The 14,153-nt window shown below is 38.1% G+C and overlaps 2 protein-coding genes across 6 annotated transcripts in view; one reads left to right on the top strand and one right to left on the bottom strand.

Moving 5' to 3' along the window:
• The window catches only part of OTOL1 (otolin 1), a 231,812-nt gene that overhangs the window by 144,567 nt on the left and 73,092 nt on the right, over positions 1-14,153 (bottom strand). For all 3 annotated transcript variants that reach the window (XM_055082768.1, XM_055082790.1, XM_055082809.1), the window contains one exon: positions 4,960-5,161. The gene's annotated coding sequence lies outside the window, so the exon portion shown is untranslated. The remainder of the gene's footprint in view (positions 1-4,959; positions 5,162-14,153) is intronic.
• Positions 1-14,153, top strand: part of SPTSSB (serine palmitoyltransferase small subunit B) — a 29,675-nt gene that overhangs the window by 8,816 nt on the left and 6,706 nt on the right. Inside the window, exon 2 of one of the 3 annotated variants that reach the window (XM_007113992.3) lies at positions 1,569-1,661. The exons of 1 other annotated variant lie outside the window; for it this stretch is intronic. The gene's annotated coding sequence lies outside the window, so the exon portion shown is untranslated. Of the gene's footprint in view, positions 1-1,568; positions 1,666-14,153 lie in introns of all 3 variants that reach the window. One more of the 3 variants, XM_007113991.3, reaches the window with a different exon arrangement.

Below are 14,153 nucleotides of genomic sequence, written 5' to 3'. Positions count from 1 at the left end.
ACCTTCCAGATTTTCGCCATCTAGCTTCCTGAGGATGTGCTCAACTTGCTGGAGTGACTATTTTCAGCAGCTAGAAGGATGCTAATCAAAGCCAAGAGCTGGTGGCACAGTACTTCTATAAATATATAAGAATATTGGTGCTATGGTCTGAATGTGTCCCCCCAAAATTCATATGTTGAATCCTAACCACCAAAGGAGATGGTATTAGGAGGTGGGCCCTTTGGGAGGTGCTTAGGTCACGAGAGTGGGACCTTCATGATGACATTAGTGTTCTTAGGGCTCCAGAGAGATCCCCTGTCCCTTAGACCATGTGAGGACACAGCCAGAAGGGGCGGCTAGGAACAGGAAGAGGACCTTCACCAGAACGCAACCGTGCTAGCGCCTTGATCTTAGACTTCCCAGTCTCCAGAACCGTGTGAGAAATGAATTTCTGTTGTTTATAAGTCACCAGTCTGTGGTATTTTCTTAGAACAGTCCAAACAGATTAAGACAATTGGATCACTTATTTGTCAACCATTTCACAACACTATAGACTCATAATGAACTTGAAGTCAAGTAAAATTCCTTAGTCTTTTTTATTTGAACTGATCCTGGGCCACATTTTTCCCTATCTTACCCTTGGACAATTGACTTTTTGAACTGAAGAACAAGACTTTGTATTTTTCCCAAAGTTTTACCCTCAGTCATTTTTGAGACTCTGTAATCTGCTAAGTCTTTTAGAACTCCACCCCATAACTTTGGTTCATCTGCAAATTTGATCACCCTTACTTTCTATGACATAATTCAGATGGACAAATATGTTACAATGGTCAGGACAAAATGCAGAGCCCTGGAGCTCACCACTAAAGACCCACTCACCATCTTTATAATGCTTCACCATTTACAAAACACTTTCACAAATATTATTTCATTTAATTCTTACAATTATCCTGTGGAAAAGATATTATCATCATTCTATATTTGAGAACAAAGATTCAGAAAGACTATCTAACTTGCCTGATGTGACACAGCTAATAAATGACAAAATAGGAAACAAGGCTTAGGGCTTCTGAATGTTTCCAGTGCCTTTTCAAAGACCGATATATAAATACAGTGATTAACCTAATCTCTTTTTCCTTTTTTTCCCCCCACATAGATATCAACAGAGACTAATTAAAATTATGAAACACTTTCTACAAACAAAATCTCACCCAGAAACCTAGTGTATAAAGCAGATTAAAAGCAGGCTACTCTGATAGAAGTGAGATGTGAGATGTGAGGCTCTTAGCTTCTGTCTCTTTGTCCCACCTGGGGCCTCTCCTCAACCCTGCCAGAGATGGTAATGTGGCACCTTATAGCCCTCAGAGTACATTGGGAAATCACTAGCCGATGGCATGTCCTCAAACTAAACTTCTCTAAAAATAAATTTTAAAATAAGGCTAGCTTGTGATGCTTTGTTTTTATAATACATTCTAGAAGTTTGTGGGAGATCATCTCTCTAAGAGGTTTAATAATCTTTTACACAGAATAGAATTGTTTTAAAGTTTGAAGGCATCTGGGTTTATTTAATTCAAATATTAATTTCACAGATGAAGAAGGTGCAACCCAGAGAGGAGAAGTAACACACACAGAATCATTCCTCAGGAAAGCAAGGACAAGAACCCAGACCTGGACCCTTCTAGGCAGGTAGATTCTTCTGATTGATTTTAGAAATCTGCCCCTTTTGCCTGTAAGATGACATCTTTAACAAGATGAAGCTTCTGGTTCTCGCTTAAGCAACCAAGAAACATTTATGATATACTTGATATTATAATGGCATTTAAGATGATACAAAGGAGTGAAGTGTGGCAATTAGCTTTAGTAATGAGGCATTGAAACAGTGGTTCTTAGCTTACAGACATTACAGGCTCCTTTGAAGTGTATACCAAAAAATGTGTATGCAAAATTCGCAAACATTTCAAGGGGTTCACATATTCCACAACCCACCCCCGCAACCAAGTTCTTGGCCTCCTGGTTAAGAACCTCTGGCCAATTTCAGTACAAGTGCCAGTGTCAGGATTACATAGCACTAACTACTGTCTTATTTATGGGTTTGCTGGTTAAAACTGCTTCTGTTTCGGCATCCTTCATTTTTTATTTAAATGGAGCAGTATCTTATCCTGGAAGACCTCTGATACAAGAAAGGAGTAAATGTTTCAAAAAGTACTTAGCTAACCAGATGGGACAAATGAAGAGAGGAATATGATACAATGAAAACATTTTCTTAAAAAACATTAATGAAAGTAAGCCTGGTCAATGTTCATATGGGACATTCACTTTCTTTCTGCTTATTTTATTTTTAAGAAAGAAAGAAAAGGAAATAGAGTGGAAAAAACCTAGGCTACCACTAGCCACCTACCCACTTTCATTTAATCTATAGTAAATGGGGAAAAAAGAAAAGGTAGAGGGTGTGGACAAAAAGAAACAGATTTATCTTCTGTTTCTTAATCCTTCGCTTTTGCTGCAATATTTTAAGAGATCTATGGTTTTGAAACAGTTGGCAACAATTTCTTCAGTTCAGAATAGTTTGGGAAGCTCCACTATTACTTTAAAGTTACTGATAATGAGGCTTGATTTTTCTAATTCAAAAAATACTTGTTGGACACCTAGCATTTGTAAAGCATTTATAAAGTCATTTGCATGATAGAAAGAGCACTTTGGAGTGAGAGAATCCCAAGAATGGGTCTCAGTGTTGTTTCCCCCTTGGCTTCTGACAGTAGTGAAGTACAAAAACTTAATGAGTCTCAGTTTCCTCATCTTTGAAATGAGGCAATATACTTTTTTATCTACTTTGTGATAGCCACACCAGAACTGAGTAAACATTCTGAAGAATAATCTCTCTAAAAGTGGCTTCTATCTTAACAACTGATAAAGTTGACACATTCTGCCTTAAAAATGATCTCATTCTCTTCTATTCTTTGTCTGGTATTCATAGGCTTAGCAATAGTACATTAGTATAGTGTATAATAATCATAACAGTTAACATTCACTTAGGCCTTCTTCCTATGTTTTATTATTTATACTTTATACTTTACATCTTTTAATCTCCCCAGAAATTGTATGAATGAAGTTCTATTATCATTCCTTTTTTTCCAGTAGAGGAAATTGAGTCAGAGGGGTTGAGCAACTTAGCCAGGGTCAAACCCAGACAGGATCCAGAGCCAGAGCTCGTAACTACTCACCACGCCTCTCGGAAGGATTCTCACCCAGCTCCCCATGTGGTCACAGTGAGACTCTGGGCCTCAGTTTCTTCATCTTTAAAGTTGGAATCATTTAAGTTAAGCGTTTAGCCAGTGCCTGCCACAGTGGTACTTAATAAATGCTGTTTCTGTCCCCTGAAGAGAATTCCACATTATACAATTCTAGTGGTTTTAAGGAAGAGGTCTGAATTCATTTCCTAGGGCTGCTGTAACAATGTACCACAATGTTGGTGGCTTAAAACAAGAGAAAATTATTCTCTGATAGTTTTGGAGGCTAGAAGTCTGAAATCAAGATATCAGCAGGGCTGTAATCCCTCTAAAGACTCTAGGGGAAAATTCTCCTTTCCTTCTTTCAGTTTCTGATGGCTTCTTGGCTTATGGCTACATAACTCCAATCTCTGCCTCTGTCTTCACTAGCCTTCTCTTCTGAGAACACTTGTCATTGGATTTAGGACTGACCTGGGTAATCCAGGATGAGCTTTTGCAGATATCTGTAACTTAATTACTTCCACAAAGACACTTTTTCCAAACAAAGTTACATTCACAGGTTCCAGGATGTGGACATCTTTTAGAGGGCCACCATTCAACCTACTACAATATCTTAACCCAAATATTTTTCTATCTTGGCAGATTTCCTCTGGTATTCTTGACAAACCCACATTTATTCAAAGAGGGAAAAGAACATTTCATCTCACCCAGTTTGACCATATAGTTAAATTGGTTTCAAATCTATTGGTTGAAAATATTTTTCTTAATATGCCCAGTTGCCAGTAGCCTTCTCCACATTTACTTGAGAATCAACAAAGTTCTTAGGAAATGAACAATTGTTACTCATTTAAAAGAATAATCTTGGAGCTCAGCCCTTTTCCACTTTTCACTAGAAGCATGCAGGTACCCATGTACCTGGGAGCAGGTGAAAGAGAATGAAGCCAGCATAATATGTCAATGCTGTTCTGCCCAGGAGAATGAGAAATCCACTAGGCTAAATTGTCATTGAGAATTTTTCTCTTGTTATCTCACTTAAGTAACTCATTTCTAAGTACAAGATTGCAAAATCTAATTAATGTAACTGTCTAAAGGCAATGACATGTCTTGACATAACTCTATTACTCCTGCCTTTCCCTTATCACCTCCCTCTGCCCCATCTCAGAAACTAGCTGACCTAGAATGCTAACCAATCCAGTAGGGAAATGTCCCTTGATCTGGGGGTTGGCAGAGAGAACACCTCAACAGTGCTGTGTCTATCTCCATGACCCTTGGAGTCAGGCTAGCTCTCCACTCATTTTCCTAAAAGCAGAATTAACTGAGATACAGAAGCAGGTCAGTTGAGGGCAGTAAAAAAGCAACAGGCTATCTTACTATTGTCACAAAAAAATCACACCCATGACAGTTCAATGTTGCTGGTCACCAAAAACACTGAACTCATCACCAGAAGCCTTCCAGACAATGTAGTAAGAAATAAAGAATAGGGCAGAAGAATGAGAAGGAGAAAGAAGAGGGGGAAGAGGAGGGGGAGGAGGAGGAAGAAGAACAGAAAAATAAACAAAAACAATAAAAAGTTTTATGAGCAAATCTATTCAATGCTATGCAAAAAACACAACTCAGAAAATTAGTATTAGAAATACTATTGGAAGAGTCTTGGTTGACCAGCTGCCTATGCAACCGGATTTCCTTTGGCAGAACACTGGGAACAAGTGCTCAGCATGTATGCTTCTGACAAATCAGTATTGCAGTAACTCACCTTCCTTGCCCTCAAACTCCTCCTTGGGAAAAAAAGTCTTCTATTTCTGAAGACATATGAAATATAATGACAATAGGCAGGGATGAGACAAAATCTTGATTTTTTTGTGCTCAGGCTTCTAGCTTCTAAGAAAATTGAGTCCTTAGGAACAAACAGTAAGCAGGTATTTCCTCTACCAAAGTGTAGTTTTGATGGCAAAGAACTGGGGAAGAAAAGAGAAAGGCAGAACTGTTATGACGTACATGGCACATAGTTGCCAGGAAAGGGGTTTGTAATGAGAGTAGAAAAGTAGTTTCAGTCGAACGATTTGGCCACTTTTCCACTCTTACTCCCTTTTAAATACTCTGGGTCTGGGGATCTTATGAGCCCTTTATTTCATATCCTTGTAAAAAACAGGTAAGCATATCACAGAATTTTAATTCCCACAAGTACTATAGGGAATTAAACTATGAGAATTTCACTGATGCCAAGAATCAACCTAAACAGGTCAAAACTCCTCTCAGAAAGTTCTTTGTAGTTCATCAGTTTCCAATTTTCCTCTTATATCATGAAAGCCAAGAAGAAGGGAACCCCAACTGGAACCTCACAATTATTATTTGAAGACCTTTGGGGTTATTCATTTACTTAGTTTTGGATGGTACATCCAAGCAATTTTGCTAGACTAGTAATGCCCCACTACAAATTGAGACTCTCAATGACTTTTTTTGTTTTTAATTTATTTATTTTTGGCTTTTTTGGGTCTTTGTTGCTGTGTGCGGGCTTTCTCTAGTTGCGGCGAGCAGGAGCTACTCTTCGTTGCAGTGAGCAGACTTCTCACTGCGGTGATTTCTCTTGTGTATCATGGGCTCTAGACGCACGGGCTTCAGTAGTTGTGGCACGTGGGCTCAATAGTTGTGGCACATGGGTTTAGTTGCTCCACGGCATGTGGGATCTTCCTGCGCCAGGGCTCGAACCCATGTCCCCTGCATTGGCAGGCGGATTCTTAACCACTGAGCCACCAGGGAAGTCCTGAGACTCTCAATGACTTATAATGACTTTTAAAATATATTGTTCAGACTATTTTTAAAGTGTATTTTTAAATTTCAGTCCTTCTTAATTTTTAGAGTTATTCACTGACATTTAAAATTCTTAAATTGTGGTAAAATACACATAACATAAAAATTTACCATCTTTGCCATTTTTAAGTGTACAGCTCAGTAGTGTTAAATATATTCATATTGTTGTGCAACAAGTCTCCAGAATGTTTTCAACTTGCAAAACTGAAATTTCACATCCAATGAACAACTCCCAATTTCTCCCTTTCTCCAGCCCCTGGTAACCACTATTCTACTTTGTTTCTATGAGATGACTACTCCAGATACCTCAGATAAGTGAAATCACACAGCATTTGTCTTTTTAGGACTGGCTTATTTCACTTGGGATAACATTCTCAAGGTTCATCCATGTTGTAGCATGTGTCAGAACTGCCTTACTTTTAAGAGATAAATAATATTCCATTGCATGTATATACTATATTTTGTTTATCCATTCATCTGCCAATGGACATTTGGGTTGCTTTTGGCTATCTTGAATAATGCGCTTTAACATGTGTATACATTTAATGACTTTTTCTTTTGGTCTGCTTTTATTCTCTCCATTTCTATTTTTTTTTTTTTTTTTTTTGGGGTACGCGGGCCTCCCTCTGCTGCGGCCTCTCCTGTTGCGGAGCACAGGCTCAGGACGCACAGGCTCAGCGGCCATGGCTCACGGGCCCAGCTGCTCCGCGGCATGTGGGATCCTCCCAGACCGGGGCGCGAACCCGGTTCCCCTGCATAGGCAGGCGGACGCGCAACCACTGCGCCACCAGGGAAGCCCCTCTATTTTTTTTTTAAATCTTTATTGGAGTATAATTGCTTTACGATGTTGTGTTAGTTTCTGCTGTATAAAAAAGTGAATCAGCTATATGTATACATATATCCCCCTATTTAAACGGTTATTAACATCTTTAAGTCCACTGTTAGTGTTGCAACTCTGTTCACTTTTTACTTCTAAAAACAAATTGGCAGCCTTGGGAACAATATCTGCAGAAGGAAAAAGCCACCCAGAAGCTATATTCTTTCCTCTTTCCTTAGGATAATGGGGTTTTTCTGTCTTTTTTAAAAAAAACTAAAATAGTAATAAAGAGGTTCATCCTAGGAAATGACATTACAGTTAAAATCTTGACCTGGAAGCCTTACTCTCTACTCCCAAATTGGCAGGAATAAAGGATACTTTTCCAGTTTCTTTTTTTTTTGGCTGCCTGGCTTGTGGGTCTTAGTTCCCCAACCAAGGATTAAACCCATGCCCTTGGCAGTGAAAGCACAGAGTCCTAACCACTGGACCACCAGAGAATTCCCATTGCCCTGTTTCTATATGAGTCAATGACAGGACACCAGGAAAAAGGCAAGATATGTCATCTCCTATTACAAGTTTCTCTTCCTATTCATAACATCTACTCAGCATTAACCTACGTGCTTCTCATTTTTAATTTCACTATATGTATCTCCTTTTTGATAGCCACACAGCATTGAAATTGATCTAACATGAATTTGGTATTTCCTAAACTATTATGAAATTTTCTGTTAAAGTCAAATTCCAAGTTTCCTTTCCCAGCCAGAAGTCCTTCATTCATAAATCCCTCTAGAGTCTGTCATAAAATGCCAAACAACAAGGACTGCTTTGAAATTACAGTTACTCAACACACACTGTGATGCCCAGCGGCCTCAGCTGATAGTTGGACTAGAAGTACATGTTTTCTGTTGTTCTGCTTTTGTTGGTGTTAATGGAAATTGGAGGCCAAAAGCTTGGTTCAGATCTCCACAGAAACACTCTACTCTTGTGTATTACTCAAACCAACACCATACCAACAACAACTTGGCTAAATTGTTGGTGAGACTTTTTCCTCTTAGTATACTATTTCAGTAACTCACTTCTAAGATTATAAAACGTTGAGTAACTTAGCTGCCTAAAAGCAGAAGCATGCTTTGACTTACAATTGTTTGTTTTTTCCTCTCTGAGGAGTCTATAAATTGTGCAAGCAATTCATGAATGTATAAAGAAAGTTCCTTAACTGCCCTATGGTTGTTTGATTTGCTTCTCTGGCTTTGATTTATCACAAACTTTTAAGTTGGTTTTTTTAGCTCCCTCTAATGACCTGGACTTCAAATCCATCACTTCTGGTCTGACTTCCAATATTCACACCTCAGTATCAGCATGAAGAGTTGCTTGCCAAAGGGTGACTGGAGAGTATTCTAAGATGACAAGGAAATTCCCTGGAAAATGTTAAGCAAGAATAGAACCTTCTGTGAGACACAGAAAACATTACAGTCACCCATAGAAAACTTAGAGCAAGACATCTGGAAACTGAGAAGCCAATAAACTATTGTTGTGTCTGATTCGTACATAGACACAATGTGAGGTTTTTCCTTTATTCATACAAATTTGTATCTTTGTGAATCAAATTGTGTTTACATAAAGAAGCAGTTTGTGATCAGGTTTCCAAGAACCATGACACAAGTTTGTGCAGTGCACAGCCCACACAATGGAATGTGGTGGTCCTGCCCAGCACACATTTAAAGATTTGTGTAAAGATTGCAATGTCTTTCAAATAGTGGTTTGTGTTAATGGTTATATACATGTGTTGTTTTGTTATTATTTCTCAGTGTACCAGGAAGTTCATTTAGCAAGCAAATAAGGGCTGAGGGTTTTTTTTTCCCTGTAAAATATCCAAAGCACTCCATTGTTGAGGTAACTGTTATAGAATATTCTATGAAGACTCTTTGACTCTATAATTTAATAAAATCTTGCAAGTAGTTTAAAGTTGTACCAATCCACAAGGAACAACAACAAACACTACTATTACTATCATTATGACTCTTACAAATATTTCTAAAGAGCTCACAAACTATTCTCACATTCCTTACTATATCACTGAGACAAACTTAGAAGCAATTATCAATTATCTTCACTTTACACAGAGAAGCTGTGACCCAGAAAGACTTTGGAACTTGCCCAAGGACACAAAGTAAAATGAATGAATGAAGAGAAATAAAGAGAAAAAAGATGAAGAGAAGAAAAGATGAAGAGGAAAAAAAGCTGTAATAGAATTCAGGTCTCCAGATGTTCTCATCCTGGAATTTTTTTCCATTAGAACCACTTTTCTACCAATCTTAAATTTTTACTCACCTAGAGTAAGCCCTTGTAAAAAGCCATTTTAATGGGATTTAAAACCACTTTAGAAGTGCTTTTTATTCCCCCACAGAGTCCATGAACTTTCAACAGTATTGGAAACTTTAAATGTATTTGTCATATCAGTACCAGCTCCCTTTTGTCCTACAAAAAAAGATTGTACTGAATTTGACAGTACTTAGAAAACAATCTAAAACTTATTGCCTGAAAGCAGACAATGAGAATTCATAAGTACCTTTTATGTACCCCTACATTGTGCTATGGGAATATTCAATAAGTACAAGTGTGGTCCCTACCTTCTACAGCCTTACAATTCAGTCAGCCAACCAGCCCACCAGCCAGTGTATAAGTATCCCACATTCCAGGCACTGGGGATATAAAGATGACCGTGGCATATTCCCAGTATTCAAAGACCTCCTAGTCTAATGGGGAAACACTGTACGTGGCTAATTATAATACAGTATAAAAGCTACAATGGTAACCCATAAAAGAAAGCAATATACATTCCTTGGGAAGAGTGGTCTCCTGAGAGTGTTTCATAGAAGAGAGAACATAGAAGCTACGTCTTGAAAATAAATAGGACTTTATCTAAAAGAAGAGGGGCACAAAAATATTTCTAGAAAAGAAAAGAGGATGAACTAAAACATGGAAGCTTAAGAGTGAATGGCGTTTAGCAGGAGAGTTCAGAGATGTTGCAGAAGAGGTGGAGGCATCAAACTGTGAAGGGCCATACATGAATGTTTCATTTCATAGGAAATGGAGAGCCAATGAAGTATTTCAAGCAGAAAAATAAATCTGTAATTTTAGAAAGTTAATTGCAGCAGCAGCATGGAAGATCGTAAGGTGAAAAGGAGACAAGTTGGTAGGCTATTTCATTAGTCCAAGTGAGGGATGGAGAGAGTCCACAGCACTGCCCAATAAAATTTTCTGCAGTGATGGAAATATTCTATATCTGTGCTGTCCAATATGGTAGCCACAAGCCACATGTGGCTAATGAGCACAAAAAATTTAAATTGCCACATGTGACTAGTGTCTGCCAAACTGGACAATGCAGAGACATCTTGGAGAAGCTAGCAGCTGAGATAAGCCTTAAAGGAGGGTTTTTCCAACTGCAGGTTGCAATTGGTGGGTTAAGAAATTGATATGGTAGCTCACGATTGGTATTTTGTAATGAATGAAGACAATAACATAGAACAGAGCAGAATGAAACTGAATGGAATAGAATGGAATAAGAAATAAAATATCAGCCTGTAGAGTATTATTTTGAGAGATGTTTATTTCAGTTATGTGTATGTGTATGTGTATGTACCCTGGATCAAAAGTAAAATGTACTTTTCATCTCTATTGTGTTTGAAAATATTTGAAAGCCAGTCCTTTATGGAAGACTATTATTTAATTATGTTCAAAGTTATAAGGAAGAGTTTTCCAGAAAGGCAGAACAGCATAAGCAAAGTTCATTGGAGTTTGGAATAAGGGTAACTCTGGACCTTTCAAGACTTTCCTAATTATTTTTTTGCCTTCAAAAAATTTTAATAGACTTTATTGTTTAGAACATTTTTAGACTCATGAAAAAATTGAGGTGATAATACAGCAAATTACCATAGACCCTGCACCCAGTTTCTGCTATTAACATATTACATTAGTATGACACATGTTACAATTAATGAGCCAACGTTGATATGCTATTATTAAAGCCAATACATTACTCAAATTTACTTAGTTTTTACCTAAAATCCTTTTTCTGTTTCAGGATTCCATCCATTACACATTACATTTAATTGTCATGTTTCCTTAGGCTCCTTTGGGCTGTGACAATTTTTCATACTTTGCTTGTTTCTGATGATCTTGAGAGTTTTAGGTACTAAGAGAATTTAAGGTCAGGTATTTTTTAAGATGCTCTTCTGTTAAAATTGGTCTGATGTTTTTTCTCATTATTAGACTGAGGTTGTGGGTTTGGGGGAGGAAGACCACAAAAGTAAAGTGCCATTTTCATGCCATCATATCATGGATACATACTACCAACATGAGTTATCACTGTTGACGGTGGCCCTGATCAGCTGGCTGAGGTAGCGCTTATCAGTCTCCTCCATTGTAAATTTACTCGTTTTTATCACCCTTTTTCACACTGTACTCTTTGGAAGGACATCACTCTGCTCCTTCTTTAAATGAATTACTTAATTAAAGGAAGCCTTGAACTTGAGTAAATCTATTGAGTTCTTTCCAAAGAAAGCTACTTCCGAGTACAGACACAGTCTCTTTTTAGATACAGCATCTCTCTCTGCAGCAGCAGGCAGGATACTTTTTCCCCTTCTCAGGTTTTCAAGTTCCAAATATGAAGCACAAAAAAAGCTGGGTGATTGACGTAGAATTCCAAAATAAGTTGAGAAGGAGTTAACCCAAATTCAATTGAAAATCCTTCTGACTTTTCTCTTCAGCCCCGGATTCTGACATTTTAGAAGGAAATTTAAACCAAAATGTGTTAAGTCTTTTTCCCCTCCTCCGGAGGGAAGGTTCATTTTTAGCTAATGTTTAGAAAGGGAAATCCCTTCCTTAGAAAATCCAATAATTTGGAGTACTTTCTTTAGGCAGAGGAGGGCTGCAGGATGAAGTCTTTTGCAGTATTCCCAAGGAAAATGCCACCCTAACAAATCATCTGCTACTCATCTTTCACTGCGGTTGCCTAACTTTTTACCACTCCTGTTACCATGGAGAGAACCAAAACCAAAAAGCCTCCTGAGCAAGCCCAGCCTCTACTTTCGCCACCGCCTCGCACGTTCCCTTTTACAGCGTTCTCATTTCATGACTCATATACATGGGTTCATGGGAGCATGTGGGTTTTTTTATTGCTCTATTTATTCTAACCTTCTTCTCTGTTCAGGCCAGAAGAAAGGCTTGCCCCTGAGTAATGTGGATCACAATCCCTGGAATTCTCCTTCTCATTGTGAGAGAGGAGATTAAACTTTACTTTTCCCCACTGTACACATATCTAGTGAGAGAAAAATACATTCAGTGACATTCAGAAATAAAAAATAGCCACTTACTCTCCAATCAATTATGAGATAACTTCTTAGGGGAATTCCAAGTCCTCACTGTTTTCTACTGTCAGTGTCCCCATTCATTCACTGGGTTCCCTTTAGAAATCACTCTCTCATTCTGGTTCCCAAGACTCTCATAATCCTTCTCTAATAATCTCTTCCTTCCCCCCTGTTTCTCCCCTCAACCTGGCAAAACTCTTATTCGGGTCTTTTATCCATGCTAAGTTGCACACTACTAACAAGAACCTTAGCCTTTGCCAGTTCCCAGTAATATTTGCAATAAATGAAGACTTTGCCAGACCTTCATTTGACTAGAGGAGAATCTGAACAGTGGGATTTCAGGAAAGAGTCTTGAGTAAAAGAAGAGTAGAGCCTAGGGAAACTGAAAGAGGGTGAGGCTGAAGTCTTCCAGATACCTACACACTTGATTTCAATGTCCTTGATCAACTTTGAAGACCACAGAAAACCTCCATTGGAATTTTTGCTTCTTTCATCCAATGTCAATTCACAAAACACAGGGTATTCACCACCTGGAATAGTCCAGTCACTTTAATTCAGTTTGACAAACCAATTTGATGTCAACCAATTTAGTATCAATTTAATGTTAGCCTCATAGTCTTGGTACTTTTCTTTAAAATGAGTGATTGGGTCTAGGGGATTCTACAGTCCATCCAGCTGCTAACATTCTAGGATTCCACTTTAGCTACCTAATACATGTGGTAAATATTGTCTAAAATATATATTTGTGGAATATATCCAGCTGAATGATAATCCTTGGGGGCAATGGCCATGACTGTCTCAGTCACCATGGTATCTCCAGTTCCTGGTGCGATTACCAGCATGGTAATAATTATTTTTAATAAATAAAAGGAAGTGGGGGGAGAGGGGAAAGCCTTTCACCAGTTAGATTCCATCTTCCTATCTATGTATTTCCTCCATATACAAATCCCTTTAATTGATGCTTTGCTTGCATTTTTGTTAATCCTCACAGCAACCTTAAACAGAAAGGATTATTATTTCCATTTACAGATGAGGAACTTGAGGCCCAGAACACTTAAGTAACTAGGCCAAGGTCACATACCCAGCAAGTCGAGAAGTCAGAACTTGAACCAATGCCTGTGCTTAGTACCAAACCCATTATGAAAATGCAATAAAAAGCACTTTCTAAGCTATAGATAATCCTATGAAAACAGAAATTGTTTCTGTTATTATTACAAGAGAAACCCTGATAAATCAAATCCATTAAGCATCTTAGAATGTGGTACTACATGGATCCTCCTGAAGAAGATGTTATCTTATTTTTAAAACAATGGCCCATGCCTGTGGGTCTATTTCTGTTTTGCAAATAAGTTCATTTGTATCCTTTTGTTAGATTCCACATAAGTGACATATGATATTTGTCTTTGTCTGACTTACTTCACTTAGTATGATATTCTCTAGGTCCATCCATGTTGCTGCAAATGGCATTATTTCATTCTTTTTTATGAGTAACATTCCATTGTATATATAGTTTGGTTGTGGTATATATATATATATATATATATATATATATATACCACACTTATGGTTACCAAAGGGGAAAGGGGGTGGGGAGGGATAAATTAGGGGGTTGGGATTAACATATACACACTACTATATATGTGAAATAGATAACCAACAAGGCCCTACTGTATAGTACAGTACTCAATATTTTCAATATTTTGTAATAACCTATAAAAGAATCTAAAAAAGAATACACACACACACACACACACACACACATATATAAATTGAATCACCGTGCTGTACACCTGAAACTAACACAACATTGTAAGTTAACTATACATCAATAGAAAAAAAGGAACATTAAAAAACAAACCAGCAGGGCTTCCCTGGTGGCGCAGTGGTTGAGAGTCCGCCTGCCGATGCAGGGGACACGGGTTCGTGCCCCGGTCCGGGAAGATCCCACATGCC

The sequence above is a fragment of the Physeter macrocephalus genome, chromosome 1 (genome assembly GCF_002837175.3).
Source record: "Physeter macrocephalus isolate SW-GA chromosome 1, ASM283717v5, whole genome shotgun sequence".
NCBI classification, from domain to species: Eukaryota; Metazoa; Chordata; class Mammalia; order Artiodactyla; family Physeteridae; genus Physeter; species Physeter macrocephalus.
The sequence above is the reverse complement of the archived record's forward strand: the minus strand, read 5'-3'. Positions and strand labels throughout refer to the sequence as shown.